This window comes from Helianthus annuus, chromosome 4, assembly GCF_002127325.2.
Source record: "Helianthus annuus cultivar XRQ/B chromosome 4, HanXRQr2.0-SUNRISE, whole genome shotgun sequence".
Classification (NCBI taxonomy): Eukaryota; Viridiplantae; Streptophyta; class Magnoliopsida; order Asterales; family Asteraceae; genus Helianthus; species Helianthus annuus.
In genome coordinates this window covers 188,003,902-188,018,827 of record NC_035436.2, presented here as the reverse complement: position 1 = coordinate 188,018,827, position 14,926 = coordinate 188,003,902, and the positions used below count along the sequence as shown (strand labels likewise).

General features: G+C 39.4%; 1 long non-coding RNA gene across 1 annotated transcript; it reads right to left on the bottom strand.

The window, feature by feature from the left end:
• Positions 1–7,100: 7,100 nt before the first annotated feature.
• Positions 7,101–14,257, bottom strand: LOC110935159. The gene is made up of 3 exons (XR_002588913.1): positions 13,140–14,257; positions 8,078–8,144; positions 7,101–7,272 (listed from the first exon to the last, which is right to left on the bottom strand). It is a non-coding gene; the product is annotated as an uncharacterized LOC110935159 (long non-coding RNA).
• Between the last annotated feature and the right edge of the window lie 669 nt (positions 14,258–14,926).

Below are 14,926 nucleotides of genomic sequence, written 5' to 3'. Positions count from 1 at the left end.
ACTGAAACCAACGAGCACGGTAGACTTCGAAGTGATATCCATTGGAGACACATTCATTCTCTTCAGAGTCTCCAGTTGGATTATGTTGACGGAACTGCCATTATCAACCAATATCCTGCGTACAAAATGGTTAGCCACATATAACGTTATTACCAGAGCATCATGGTGAGGATCCTGGACAGTATCCCTGTCATCAGCGTCAAACGTGATCATTTTGTCAGTTGTGAGGGTAGTCATTTTGACAGGTTTATCCCCCCTCTCAGCCTTAGCTTCTTTTGCATGTCTCTTCGCCGCTGAGTACGAAGTCCCGCAAATATCGGATCCTCCCGAAATGAAGTTGATTATCTTGGCATCCGCAGGAGGTGAGGGTGCTTTTTCAGGATCCTTCTCGGGATCCTGGCCTTTATTCTCTTCCTTCCTAGCAAGTCCTTCAGATATCCTTTGCTCAGAAGATAGCTTATTTCCTTCCTCAAGGCGATGCAATCCTCCGTAACATGTCCGAAATCTTCATGGAAGGCACACCATTTGGATTTATCCTTCCAATCAGCTTTTTACTGATTCTTCCGAGGCCACCTGGCTTTATCTCCTAAACCCTGCATAGCATACATTAGTTCAGGTATATTAACAGAAAAACAATATTAAGATAATTCAGGATATTCTTCAGGATCCTCGTCTTCAACAACATTCACTCTCTTGTTATCATTTCTGCTATACGGCTTGGAGCGATATGGCTTATATGAGGATTCTGATTTCCTGTTAGTCGATTCGTACGATGAGGATGCATTCATCCTCTCTTGCATTTTCTTGTCATCCTCCAATCTAATATATCTCAGAGCCCTGTTACGAGCCTCATCAAGATTCCTGCAGGGATTCATTACAAGATCCTGATAAAACTGAGAGTCCTTTTGCAATCCCATCTTAAAGGCTTGCACAGCTGTTGCAACATCAAGATGTGGGATATCCAAGGATTCTCGACTGAATTTGTTCACATAATCCCTCAAGGATTCCTGAGGTCCTTGAGTTACCCTGTAAAGATCACTGGTTAGTTTTTCAAAACTCCGACTGCAAGAAAATTGACTATTAAATAAATTGACTAAGTGGGAAAATGATGTAATCGAATGCGGAGGAACATTTAACAGCCATTTTAAGGCTGATCATGTCAGAGTAGAACCGAAACCCTTGCACAGGCAAGCTTCCTTGAGATCCGGAGGGATAGGGTTGATCTCCATCCTTTCCCTATACTGGGCAATATGCTCTTCAGGATCCGTGGTTCTGTCGTAAAGCTTCATATTCGGAGTCTGAAATCTTTTTGGGATTTCAGCATCATATATAGGATGCACGAACCGAGATATCCTGTTGCTATCTTGGGATACTTCAGGAATTGGCTGCACCACTCCAGGTACACTGGATATCATATCCTTTAATTTCTGAAGCTCCCTGGATAATTCTGACGTTACAGTTGTATCCTGCAAAGATCCAACACTGTTAGTGGTAATAGCATTATTATTATTAGATACGTTACCAGTCGGAGGATTCTGCCCATATCCCGAAACATATCCTGAGCTCCTCACGGTAGACATCCTAACCGAGGAGGGTATTTCAGGAGTAGGATTCTGAGGGAGGCTGGGCACAATATTCCCCCTATTATCCTCAGTAAACACGGCTGAACTAAAGTTCAAAGCTCTGGGCTGTAATGGAGTGACGATATCCTCAGCAGGTCTGCTTGAGCCGGACTTCAGGAGTTGTATCTCCCTTAACAGCATCTGGTTTGTTTCTTGTTGTTGCCTCATTTGTTCCTGCACACTCCCAAATAAGGTTAGGATTTCATCATTAGAAGCCAAAATCGGAGCAGATCCCTGAACAGTCCGGGTAGGGATCACGTCCTGAGGTTGCGAAGAAGATTGCATCCTTGGAGGAGGTGGTGGAAGCACTGGACCAGTAGTAGCAGAAGTCATAGCAGACACAGTAGAGGAACTCATGTTTGATCTTGAGGCCATTATGGACAATGTGGTAAAAAGTTTTGAAAACAGAAAACTGATTAGCGATTTGATAAAGATTTTTAGTAAAGAGAGCACCACTTGCCCCACGGTGGGCGCCAAATTGTTTTGGTCAAAAATTACCTAAGCAATTTAATGATCAAATTAGTTAAGTGAGGTAGTGTGCTAGAAATTGTTGTTAAAAATGTGCTTGTTGAGTTGTTTATGAAAACAGTGTTTGGGATACGGCTCAGGATATCGAGCTGTATTATTGATCAAACAATGAGCAAAAAGTAAAGTAAATAACACGAGATGTACGAGGAAAGCCCTTGATCAATCTAGATCGCCGGCATAAAACCTCGGGAGCTGACAATCGCAGCTGCCTTGTTCTTCTTATTGCTTCAAATATCAGGATACAGTGCAGGATGTGGTGCGGATCAACTAAGTGTTACAATGTGATCTGATTACAAGTGTAGTGATTGCTGTGAGCTAGAGAGCAAGAGTGTATGGAAGTGTTTGTGTCAAAGTGTGTGCCTTAAACTGATCCACCACATCTATTTATAGTAAAGATAAACCAACTAACTACCCTAAACTTGCGGGATCCACCGGATATTCCCTCATCGAACGTTGTAGACCTGGTCTCTCGGGTTCAACGTCTCTTCTTTAACAACTTCTTCCGAGTCTTGAGGAGAAGAAGTCATTTCGACCGTTGGTAAGTCTTAGTCTTCAACCTGCACGTGGTTAATTAACAAGTCTCAGGATATTACCCAAGATGTCAGTAATATCCTCTTCCAGCATCCTGGTCACAAGCGAACAAACTAAGGCAGGATATTGGTCAGGATATGCATGCTTAGAAAATGACCCATAACAACTGGCATTCTGGATGGTGGTCTCTGTAGATTAGAACTAGATGATGTTTTTTTTCCAAATCATTGCTATCATATAATATTAATGAATCAATAACAAAGATGAAACAGAAACATGACTTACAATAAGTTCTTTTTACGAATGACATACTTAAGCCTATCCTAGTCCTTAACGTCTTTGCGAGCTTCATAACATGTGTAGCGCATCAATGGTTGCTTGTAACTCCGCTTGTGTTTTGTAGATGTTGCTACCTTTCTCAGTTAGTCCATTTATCGTTTGTGTTACTCTGCGATCCGATGTGAGGATATCCTCCAACATTTGTTGGAGCCGTGGGAACACATTTGTTTCTTCGTTTGAAGACGACATTCTGAAACAGACACATAACATATATACCTAAGTACATGTTGGTGCATATTTCGTACGTCTGCTACTGTGCAAATAGTTAGATAGAGCGTGTGTTGAATATTGTATAGAATAGAGAAAGTTGGACAGGTTTTAGTAATGTCAAAGTCCACCGGACGGATAGACAAGTCCATCTGAATGGATGGACAATAGAATAGTCCAAACCCCATCTGGTCGAATAGGTATTGATATTGTAAAGTCCATCCAAGACGGATGACCATCCGGACGGATGGACACTAGCTCATTTGGACATGTGTAGGCTGTTGCCTATAAATAGGGAGTTGGGGTTCCCATTTGGACAAGCTTTTGGTTCCCAGAGGAGACATGCTGTCCAACTGGTCTCACGGTGCTGTAACTTGTCAAGAGATGAATAGAGACCAGATTATAAGTGACTGCTCGGTGTCGTATCTATCTTCTACTATTTTCTTGGTACTAATAAACGCACCGAACACGTCGTATCGGGACTCAGGCTCCGTCAAACTCGCCGGTTCCTGGATTAGCAGTACATAGTGTTTACATAATCTTAAACATATAAAGAAAATAACATAAAGAGGCTCAGACCATCCATCGTATTCATCATCGCCATTGAATATTTATATAGTATTAATTTGTGTATTGAATACGTTTAATGCTTATAGGTCCAGGGAAATGGCTGCTAACGGTTGCTTATCTATAGCCATCATGGTCTCCATGCCAACTTATCGTCCTTGCCTACAAAAACCAATCTCATTACAACTTGTAAATCATATCCGTAAGAACCAATGGCCAATCATATATGTACATATACAATAACCAACAACATTATACCGTGTTTATCTTCATCAAGGCTCGAAGGTCATAACACCAAACCAAAACCAACAACGACACCAAGAAAACATGAACAAACAATATACACCAGAAAAACAGAAACATGTGCTACAAATTCATAACAAAGGTCTGCAACAGTTAAGTAACTAAACCAACACAAAGTGCAACAACCTGAAGAGCATATTACACCCAAAGGCATACAACAACGTGAAGCATAACAACTGTTACAAATTAGTATTGTATAAACAACAACATTTGAAACACAAAGGATCTCATTTGAGTTGCGTAGGCTCGGACTCTTGGTTGTACATTATGTGTTTGCTCATTTCAAGCACCACAACTGCCACACCAAGAATTGATCAATGTCGCCTAACTCGCGTTCACCCAAAATAGCTCAGCAAAGCACCATAGCCCATAAATTTCTTACATTATTGATAAACGGTCTAATGCATCACCACATTTGTTTAGCAAAGGGCAAACAAAATTCACAATCAACATCCCATTCGGTCACATCATCACGACAGAACTTAGGGCATCGAAAATTATGACTAAAACAAAACACCACAACTCTCTGATGAACCTCAAGTCATCGTTATCAAGCATGCATGAACCCCGTAGAATCACAAACACAACATCACATGCCCATAAACAAATAAAATAACATCTTGGATGAGGTTATCTTCATCGTTATTGATTTTAAACCAAATGCAAACCGCTAACCCAAACGATAATTAATAGCACATGTACAATGATAACCAAAAGTATAAACATCTCTGATGAGCAAAAAAAGTCATCATCATTGACTCTCCAGAATAGGAAAAAGAACAACAAAAAGCTTGTCTCAATGCCAAAAGAAGTCGAAAAAAGTCGAAAAAACAATTGCTTCATCAACATTTTGAAACCCAAAAAATACGGCCACAAAGCCGGAAAAGTACCAATAACAACCAAAAAAACCCATCAAATTACCAAACCAAACAACCACAAACACCAACGACAAACAAACAACAACCTTCGATCACTACCATTAAAATTACCCAATCAAATAACCACAAACAATGAACACAAACAAACACCTACCTTCAATCGTCGGAAGAGGAGGCAAAAGAAAACAACCCATCAAATTAATAAACCAAACAATCACAAACACCAATGGCAAACAAACAACAACCTCTGGTCACCGCCATTAAAATTACCCAATCAAACAACTATAAACAACGAACACAAACAAACACCTACATTCGATCGATCGTTGACAAACCCAAATGTGGTCACGTGCCCAAAACCAATACATAACCAAATCAACACAATATACAACATATAGCACATAACACATGTTGGATATATGTATGTCCGACCTTAATTAAAGTCAACGTAACAAACTCGGTACGATCCGAAGAGTTACACGTTGGTACACGAATCGTATATGTTCACGAGTAGGTAGATTATTATTTATGAAATAATAATAGTTTAAACCCGAGGGACTTAATATTAATTAGATTATTATTAAGAGGATTATAATTGTATAATCTTAAAGAGCCTTAATGTAAGATTGGGTTTTATAAAAGGATGTTTAAGGTGGAAACCCTAGACACACTTTTATAAAAACACAAAACCCTAGCCACCCTCCTAAGCTTGGCCGCCATTCTCTTGTCGTCGACCAAGCATCGCCGCCACCTTCTTCTTGGCCGGTTCTACTCTCAGGTATCTTGTGCTCGGTTGTGAACTTCCTACTAGCGAGGATTCGTTGTAACCCGCGTGGTACAATTCCGGTGTAGTCGTCAAAGGTTGATTACTAAAACCCTCTATGGTTGTTTATTCCGTTTATTTGTTTATACGCGTATAACCTTGATCCTGATTGGGAATATTTATTAATCGGATTAATAAATCAAATTTATAGAATCGGCTTTTGGTAAATTATATAAACCGCTTCCGCTAATATTTTGATACACTGATTCCCAACAGTGGTATCAGAGCCACGGTTACACGCGTATAGATGGTAAAGTTACAATTTTGATCTATGTTTTATTTGTCAAAAATTATTATTTTGACAAAAGATCAAAAGCTTTTGGTTGTCTATGGATTGTGATTTGAATCGAGCCCTAGGTTATGACCTTTGTCATGGTTGTGTTGGTTATGGTTTTATTTTGATTTTTATTTTTTTTCGGATATTGGATCCGATGTAATAGTATTTTTTATTTGTATTTTGTTACGGATATTGGATCCGATGTAATAGATAGGATTATAATAGATTTGGTTTTATTGTATTTTCAAATTTATTATTGTAATCCTTCGAGTACAAGATCAAGATAAATGGCGAACAGTTACCATGAAGATAGAGATCGCGGATCAAGTAGGAGCTTTAAAAAATTAGCTTTTGAAACCCTTTTTGACTAGTTCGTTTCGTTTCTGGCTAAAACGAAACGGCCAACCTATTAGGGGCTTGATTCGTTTTTTTATTGTGTTTTGTGGTTGTGTTTTATTTATTGTAAATAATCTAGATAGCCCAAAATAAATAAAATTTTCACAATCAAGACAACGGTTTTATTAAAACAAGTTTTATAAAACTGAAAAGTATAATTAATAAAATGTTTTTATTAATATTTAAAACAGGATCATTTGCGATAAAATGACCGACCTAGTTTAATAGGTATTTAAAACTATATCGTACGAGCGTGGAAAGGAGTTTCTATTATCACGAATTATATAAAATCGGATTTTATAAACTATTGTGTAACTCGCCTCATGCTACGAGTTATTCAAAATATTTTTGGTAAATATTAAAATAAATCCCAAATTTTAACTTGATGTTTTATGCCGCCCTTAACGAGTTAACACTTCATTCTAAATCAAACCCAAATGTTAGTGCTATACCCTTCATCTGGGCATCCATCATGAAAGAAGGTAATCATCGTGTTTCCTGTGTAACATAGGCCGGTGTTACAGTTAACCGTTGTAACACTACACTCGTTTTTATAATAATTTAACATAAACTAGGCATTCGTAAACCAAACTTTGATTTACATATTGAACAAAAGGAAATATTTCAACAAGTTAAATTTTAGATAAGTACTGCTAGTTTAACAATCCCAAAATAAGTATTTAAGTGTTAACTACATAGACATTGTTTTGAACATATTTAAGTAATCACGGAAGCTTCAAAAGATCGTGTTCGGTTCTTGGAATTGTGCTTGATCGCCATCCGGATTAGGTCCATCGTCACCTATGGTCAAAACCACATAAAAGATTAGTTTTGACACCTTAGAATCAAGTAAAAACAAGTTCCTTGGTTTAACAATGAAAAATAAACAAAAATTGCACAGAATGGGGCGGGCGCGCCCCGCGACCGAGTTAACAACAACCGTCGCGGCCCGCCACGGCCGTCGCGTCGCGCGACGGTGATTCCGTTTAGCCGTGGCGTGGCGCGAGCACTTGGTTTCGACAGAAGGTTTGTTGCTGGGTGTTGTATATCAGCCCAACAACACTAATTCCCACCTATGAACTTTAAACTATCATAACTTTTGACTCGAGTGTCCGATTTAGCCGATTCTTTTTCCTACACGTTCGTAATAAAATTACCGACGCACCTATCTTAACCGTTCAGTAAAAAATGGAATGTATGGTTGGGGAACCAGTAATTGCACAATATATCCGTTTGACCCATATAGTTTTTATACTAATTTAACTAGTAACAACTTAAGACGACAAGACGTATTTATCCCAACTTCCGGGGCTCACGACCATTGGCGTTTCATTACCACACTTGTGGCTTCACGTTCTTGTGATCCGTCTTCGCCAAATGTCAATCAAACCAAAGTTTTAATACTACTAACCAATTATTTGACCCGTTTGGCTCATTTACGGAATCCTCCGTTTCTAATGACTACCAAACACATTCTAGTCTATTTACAACTCATTAATCATTAGCGAACAATATCACTTCAACTATTATCAACCTTTATATCAAAACATGATTAAGAAGAACAAACATATCTAGTTTACATAATGTAACATAACAAGTTACATACCTTTAAAGCACGCCCTTCAAACACAAGTCGCCTCCGACTTGTCCACTTTCCGTCCCGGTATCTTTTCCTATAGAGTTCAATCACAACTTTCTTAGAACTCTTTCCATAACATGTAACGCATAACTTGCCGAAATTTACAAATATGCGTTTAAACCAAATTTTCCAGTTTTAAAGCCTTCTTTTAGGCATTTTTACAAACACTTCAAAGGCAGAATTTTATACCTTTTATTATCATGTTCATGGCTTGTCGTTTAGGCGATTTTAACCTCAATTAACATGCTCATATCAATTTTTATATCTACAACATCAGAATTTACTTATTAAATTCAAATTACACTAGAACAACTATAAATTTCTAGTGTTTAGCATGTTCATTCAAAAACCCACTTATCACCTTCAAAGGTGATCATGAATTCACAAGTTTTAGACCTAATTTCATCATATGCTTGTCTCAGGTTTACTCCTAGACACCAGGGGCGGAACCAAGGGAGGGTCAGGAGGGTCCATTGACCCTCCGGCAGCCAAGCTTCAAGTTAACCTGAATGTTCGACGGAGATGCATTTTTATGGTTTGACCCTTCAAAATGTACCATGTAGTGCAGTTAAAGTGAAGAAACAAGAGTAAAAATAGCATCTTCATAAAGCTTTGGGTGGCCGGCGGCGAGTTGTGCTGCTTTGTTGTTGAAGATGGATATATACAAAAGAAAGAAAGAAGGAGAAGTAATGTTTAGGTTAATAAATATTAAATAAATAGAAAGTAATATTTAATTATTTGTGCTCAGACTAGTACATAAAGTTATGTATCCCTACAGGTAAAGACCCTATCCTCTCACATCACCACTTCATTTATTTTTCTTCTTTAAATTGTTTATTATTTCATTAATAAAAAAGTATACAAAGTTATCTTTATTTGTTTATTAATTCATATAGTTTAATTTGCTATACGATTTTCACTTGATATAAACGTTGTCAAAACTTTTATTGTTTTTCAAATATAACTTAGTTAATATTATATTTCTATAATGTAATCATATACTTTTACAAAGATAATTAGATTTAAAAAATCCTTTTAAAAAAAGATAAAAAAACAACAAGGGTCGCTAAATCCGTTATATAACAATTACACTAATATAAAAAAAAGTTTAAGAATAAATTATTGATAGTCTAGCAACTGTAAAAATAAAAATTCTGTTACGACCCTCCGGTTGAAATGTTCTGGTTCCGCCACTGCTAGACACTACAAAATGTTCCTATTTCATCAAATAACGAACATGCAACCACCTAATTCGGATTCTCTAGGTTAGCTCAGAAATTTAACTAGAGATTTCTTACGAGATTTACATACCTTGTGACTCCTTTTTCAGTGCAGATCACTATTCCGTACTTGGATTTTGATTCGGACTTGATTTAGACCTTCGATTTGAGAGTTTTGTGAAGAGTTAGGGTTTGAAAGGGAGCCCTGGATCGCCCCCTGTGTTTCTGTCGATCTCCACACACACAAGTGCGTGTTGGAGTTTTAAATATTATGTTTTATTTTCACTAGTTTTGTTTTAAACGCTTTTGACCCCTCAAGTATCGTTAAATTCTTGTTTTTAGTGTGTTAACCCACTTTTAAGTCACTACAAGGCTTTTATTTAACTAGGTTGTTTTCAATCCTAGTTAGTTCACTTGTTTATTTATCGGCATTATATTTTAATAATTGATTTAAAAATTATCGGGGTGTTACAAGTCCACCCCCCTTAAAAGGGTTTCATCCTCGAAACCGGAAATACGTACCAAATAATGTCGGGTAGAGACGCCGCATCTTCTCTTCGGACTCCCATGTAGTGTCCGAACCCTTCCTATGCTCCCATTTGATCTTAACTTGATCAATCCTCTTATTTCGTAAATCTTTAACCTTTCGATCTAGAATCTCTAGTGGCTTTACTGCATAATTAAGGCTATTATCCACCTCGATATTATCGTAATGGATATAATCCGTTTCCTCCGCTAGACACTTTCGCAGTTGTGACACATGAATCGTGCCATGTATACCACTCAATTCTTACGGTAGCTCAGGGCGATACGCTACCTTACCAACCCGTTCAGTGATTTTAAATGGTCCGATAAATCTCGGGCTTAGTTTCCCTCTCTTCTTGAATCGGATCACGCCTTTCCATGGGGATACCTTTAACCTAACCATGTCGCCTACTTGAAATTCAATCGGTCTTTGTCTTTTGTCGGCATAAGACTTTTGCCTATCTTGGGCCGCCTTCAAGTGAGCTCGCACCACCTCGATTTTCTCGTTAGTGGTTTGGACAACTTCTTGGTGGGCTAGTTCACATGGACCCACTTCACCCCAACACACCGGGGTTCTACACTTCCTACCATACAACATCTCATACGGGGCCATGCCGATGCTGGCATGGTAACTGTTGTTATATGAGAATTCTGCTAATGGCAGATACACATCCCAACTGCCCCCAAAATCGATAATACACGCTCTCAGCATATCCTCTAGGGTTTGTATTGTTCCTCACTCTGCCCATCCATTTGAGGATGGTATGCGGTGCTGATAAATAGTTTTGTTCCCATCTGTTCTTGAAAATCTCTCCAGAAATTTGAAGTAAACCGGGTATCCCTGTCCGACACAATAGATACCGGTACTCAGTGACGTGCCCCTATCTCGTTTGTATATACCTCCAACATCTTTTCCGAAGTATATGTCTCGCGTATAGGAATAAAGTGAGCACTCTTCGTCAGTCTATCCACGACCACCCATATAGCATCGAATCCCCGACTGGTTCTAGGCAATTTGATCAATAGGTCCATAGTGATATGTTCCCATTTCCAAACCGGGATTTCCAATGGTTGCAGTTTTCCATTTGGTTTCCGGTGTTCCGCCTTGACTTGCAAACAGGTCAAGCACTTCTCCACATACTTCACTACATCTCTCTTCATTCCAGGCCACCAATAGTTTTGCTTCGAATCATTGTACATCTTGGTTGCTCCCGGATGAATAGAATAACGGGATTTATGAGCTTCATCGAGTAGAAGCGTCTTGACCCCGCAGGAGTTTGGGACCCATATTCTTCCGAATCGAGTCTTCAACCTGTTGCTACCATCCGCCAAATCCTTCAACTGACCGACTATCCTTTCCTTTTTTCAAATTTTCTTCTTTTATCGCCTCGGCTTGTGCTTCTCGGATTCGTTCAAGTAAACCCGAGGTTACGACAAGCTGCATCGACCTCACTCGAATTGGAACATAATCCGATTTCCTGCTCAAAGCATCTGCCACAACATTTGCCTTTCCGGGGTGGTAATGTATTTCACAGTCGTAGTCTTTTACTGTTTCTAACCACCGCCTTTGTCGCATATTTAACTCCTTCTGGTCGAAGAAGTATTTTGAACTCTTGTGGTCGGTGAATATGGTGCACTTTACTCCATACAAATAGTGCCTCCATATTTTTAACGCAAATACCACTGCAGCCAATTCGAGATCTTGTGTGGGATATTTCTTTTCATGCATTTTAATTGCCTCAAGGCATAAGCTATAACTTCGCCCCATTGCATTAAAACACATCCAAGCCCTGAAAGTGAGGCATCCGAATAAACCACCAAGTCTTCGACTCCATCTGACAACGTTAATACCGGAGCTTGGGTTAACTTTTCTTTTAGCGTTTGGAACGCTCTTTCTTGTTTGACATCCCAAATAAACTTCTCCTCTTTCCGAGTTAACTTAGTTAGCGGTGATGCAATCTTGGAGAAATCTAGAATGAATCTCCTGTAGTATCCCGCAAGTCCTACGAAGCTTCTAATTTCCGAAGGATTCTTCGGAGGGCTCCATTTTGACACAACCTCTATTTTTTACGGATCCACCAATATTCCATCGACACTTATGATTTGGCCGAGGAATTGCACCTCTCGTAACCAGAATGTGCACTTTGAGAATTTTGCATATAACTTTTCTCGCTGAGTGTCTCTAACACCTCTTGTAAGTGATGTGCATGATCTACTTCACTTTTCAAGTATACCAGAATGTCGTCGATAAACACGATCACCGACTTATCTAACATTGGCTTACAAACCCGGTTCATGAGGTCCATGAAAGTCGCGGGTGCATTCGCCAGCCCGAATGACATTACGAGGAACTCGTAATGTCCGTATCGCATGCGGAAAGCCGTCTTCGGTACATCCTCTTCCTTGACTTTTAATTGGTGATATCCCGATCTAAGGTCGGTCTTCGAAAACCAATTCGCACCTTGTAATTGGTCGAATAGATCATCTATTCTCGGAAGCGGATATCGATTCTTTACCGTGAGTTTGTTTAATTCCCGGTAATCGATACACATTCGCATGCTCCCGTCTTTCTTTTTCACAAATAATACCGGCGCACCCCAAGGAGACACGCTCGGCCTTATAAATCCTTTGTCAAGCAAGTCTTGAATTTATGACATCAATTCTTGTAATTCCAACGGCGCGAGTTGGTACGGCGCTTTTGCTACGGGTTTCGCGCCCGGAACCAATTCGATTCTGAACTCTACCTCCCGTTCGGGCGGTATTCCTGGTAGATCTTCCGGAAACACGTCTTCAAAGTCACGCACTACCGGTACGTCTTCAATCTTCAACGATTTCTTCTCGGGTTCGTTAGCGTATATCATAAACGCCCTACATCCATGCTTCATGAGCTTGTGAGCTTTCAACATTGAGCATATTACAGGATTTCCTCCTTTCTCGCCATAGATGATGACGTGTTTTCCGCTCGGAGATGTTAGCTTTATCTCCTTACGGAAAAACACGACCTTTGCGTGGTGTCGAGATAGCCAATCCATCCCGACAACCACTTGAAACTCTCCCATCGACATCGGGATTAGATCTATCAAATATTCCTAATCATCGATACTTAGTTTGCAACTTTGACAGACATCACAAACTATGAAACTTTTGTTATCTCCTATCTCAACCTCTAAAGGCATAGGTAATTTTGTCAATACAAATGAAGGATGTCGAATAAATCCGTGTGAAATAAAAGATTTATTCGCACCCATATACACGTGTAGGAATCGAGTTTATTGCGAATATACCTGAGACCACATCGGGTTCTGTTTTCACTTCAGCCGCTGTAAGTTGGAAGGACCTGGCCTTCGCCTTTGGAGCTTCTATTGGGGATTATTTAGTGTCTCTTTTTCCAACTAAGTCTGGACATTCGGACTTTTTGTGGTCGGGCTGATAACATTTGTAGCAAACTGAGACCTTTCCCGGACATAAAGATGCCGTGTGCCCAGTTTTCCCGCATATAGGACACGGTTTGTCCTTGAAACGGCACTCACCCTTGTGCCCCTTTCCACAAATTTTGCAACTTGGCGACCCACCCTTTGCATCCGTTTTCTTTACTGATTCAGCTGTTCGAGCCTTCTTTGTAGGGCTTGGATTCACATCTTGTGCCCTTCGCTCACCCTTCTCGATTTGTTTCTTCAGCTCGATTTCCCGCTCCCGGGTGGTGTTGATAATTTCCGTGAGGGTTTCATACTTTGAGGGAGTCATGAACTCCTGGTATTCAGCGCTCAGCATGTTGTAATAATAATATATCTTCTGTTCTTCAGTGGTGACTAACTCGTCACAGAATCTCAGCTTATCCATAAAGATACCCGTGATTTTATCAATCGTTTCACCCTTCTGTCTTAACTGGATGAACTCTTCCTTAATCCTGTTGATGACTGCCTTGGGACTATGATGTTTAAGTAATGGCACCTTAAACTCATCCTATGTCATGAGCCTCACAGCTTCGGCTCCTATCTCCTTCTTTTTGTTATCCCACCAATCCTTGGCTTGACCCCTCAACTGACCCGTTCCGTAAGCGACAAAATCACTTACGTCACAGTGGGTCCTTTCAAACACCCCTTCGACTTCACTTAGCCATCTTTGGCAAATTATCGGGTCAACCTCCCCGTTGTAGATTGGCGGTTTGCACGCCATAAACTCCTTGTACGAACATCCTTTACGTTCTCCCGATTTCTCTTTCATAAGGTTGACACTATCTTCCAACCTTTTGACTCTTTCCTCGACTAATGATAATATCGTGTTTTGAATTTTGTCTATGAACCCGGATAGACTACCCTCAATTGCCTTTCCCACTTCTTCGACAATTAACTCTTTCATTTGTTCGGTGATTCAGATCATCATCGTTTCTTTCCATCATCTTGAAACTGAAATGTTTACATCAATTATTAAACATCTCATTTATAACATAGCTTTATTTGCTTTGGTTTAGCCAAGTTCGTAGCTTGCTTTAACCATTCGCCTTTAGTTCACTTTCCGGGTTTGAGTGCGTTAACGCGCTCTTCCCATGCACATTAATTCACATCTTGCTTCTTACATAAGATAAAATCTACTAACATAAGTAATTAATTCTTACCGGACGATCAATCAAGCTTGAACCGAACACTTTGTTGACAACCCTAAGCTCTGATTACCAACTTTTAACACTACACTCGTTTTTATAATAATTTAACATAAACTAGGCATTCGTAAACCAAACTTTGATTTACATATTGAGCAAAAGGAAATCTTTCAACAAGTTAAATTTTAGATAAGTACTGCTAGTTTAACAATCCCAAAATAAGTATTTAAGTTTTAACTACATAGACATTGTTTTGAACATAGTTAAGTAATCGCGGAAGCTTCAAAAGATCGTGTTCGGTTCTTGGAATTGTGCTTGATCGCCATCCGGATTAGGTCCATCGTCACCTATGGTCAAAACCACATAAAAGATTAGTTTTGACACCTTAGAATCAAGTAAAAACAAGTTCCTTGGTTTAACAATGAAAAATAAAGAAAAATTACACGGAATGGGGCGGTCGCGCCCCGCGAC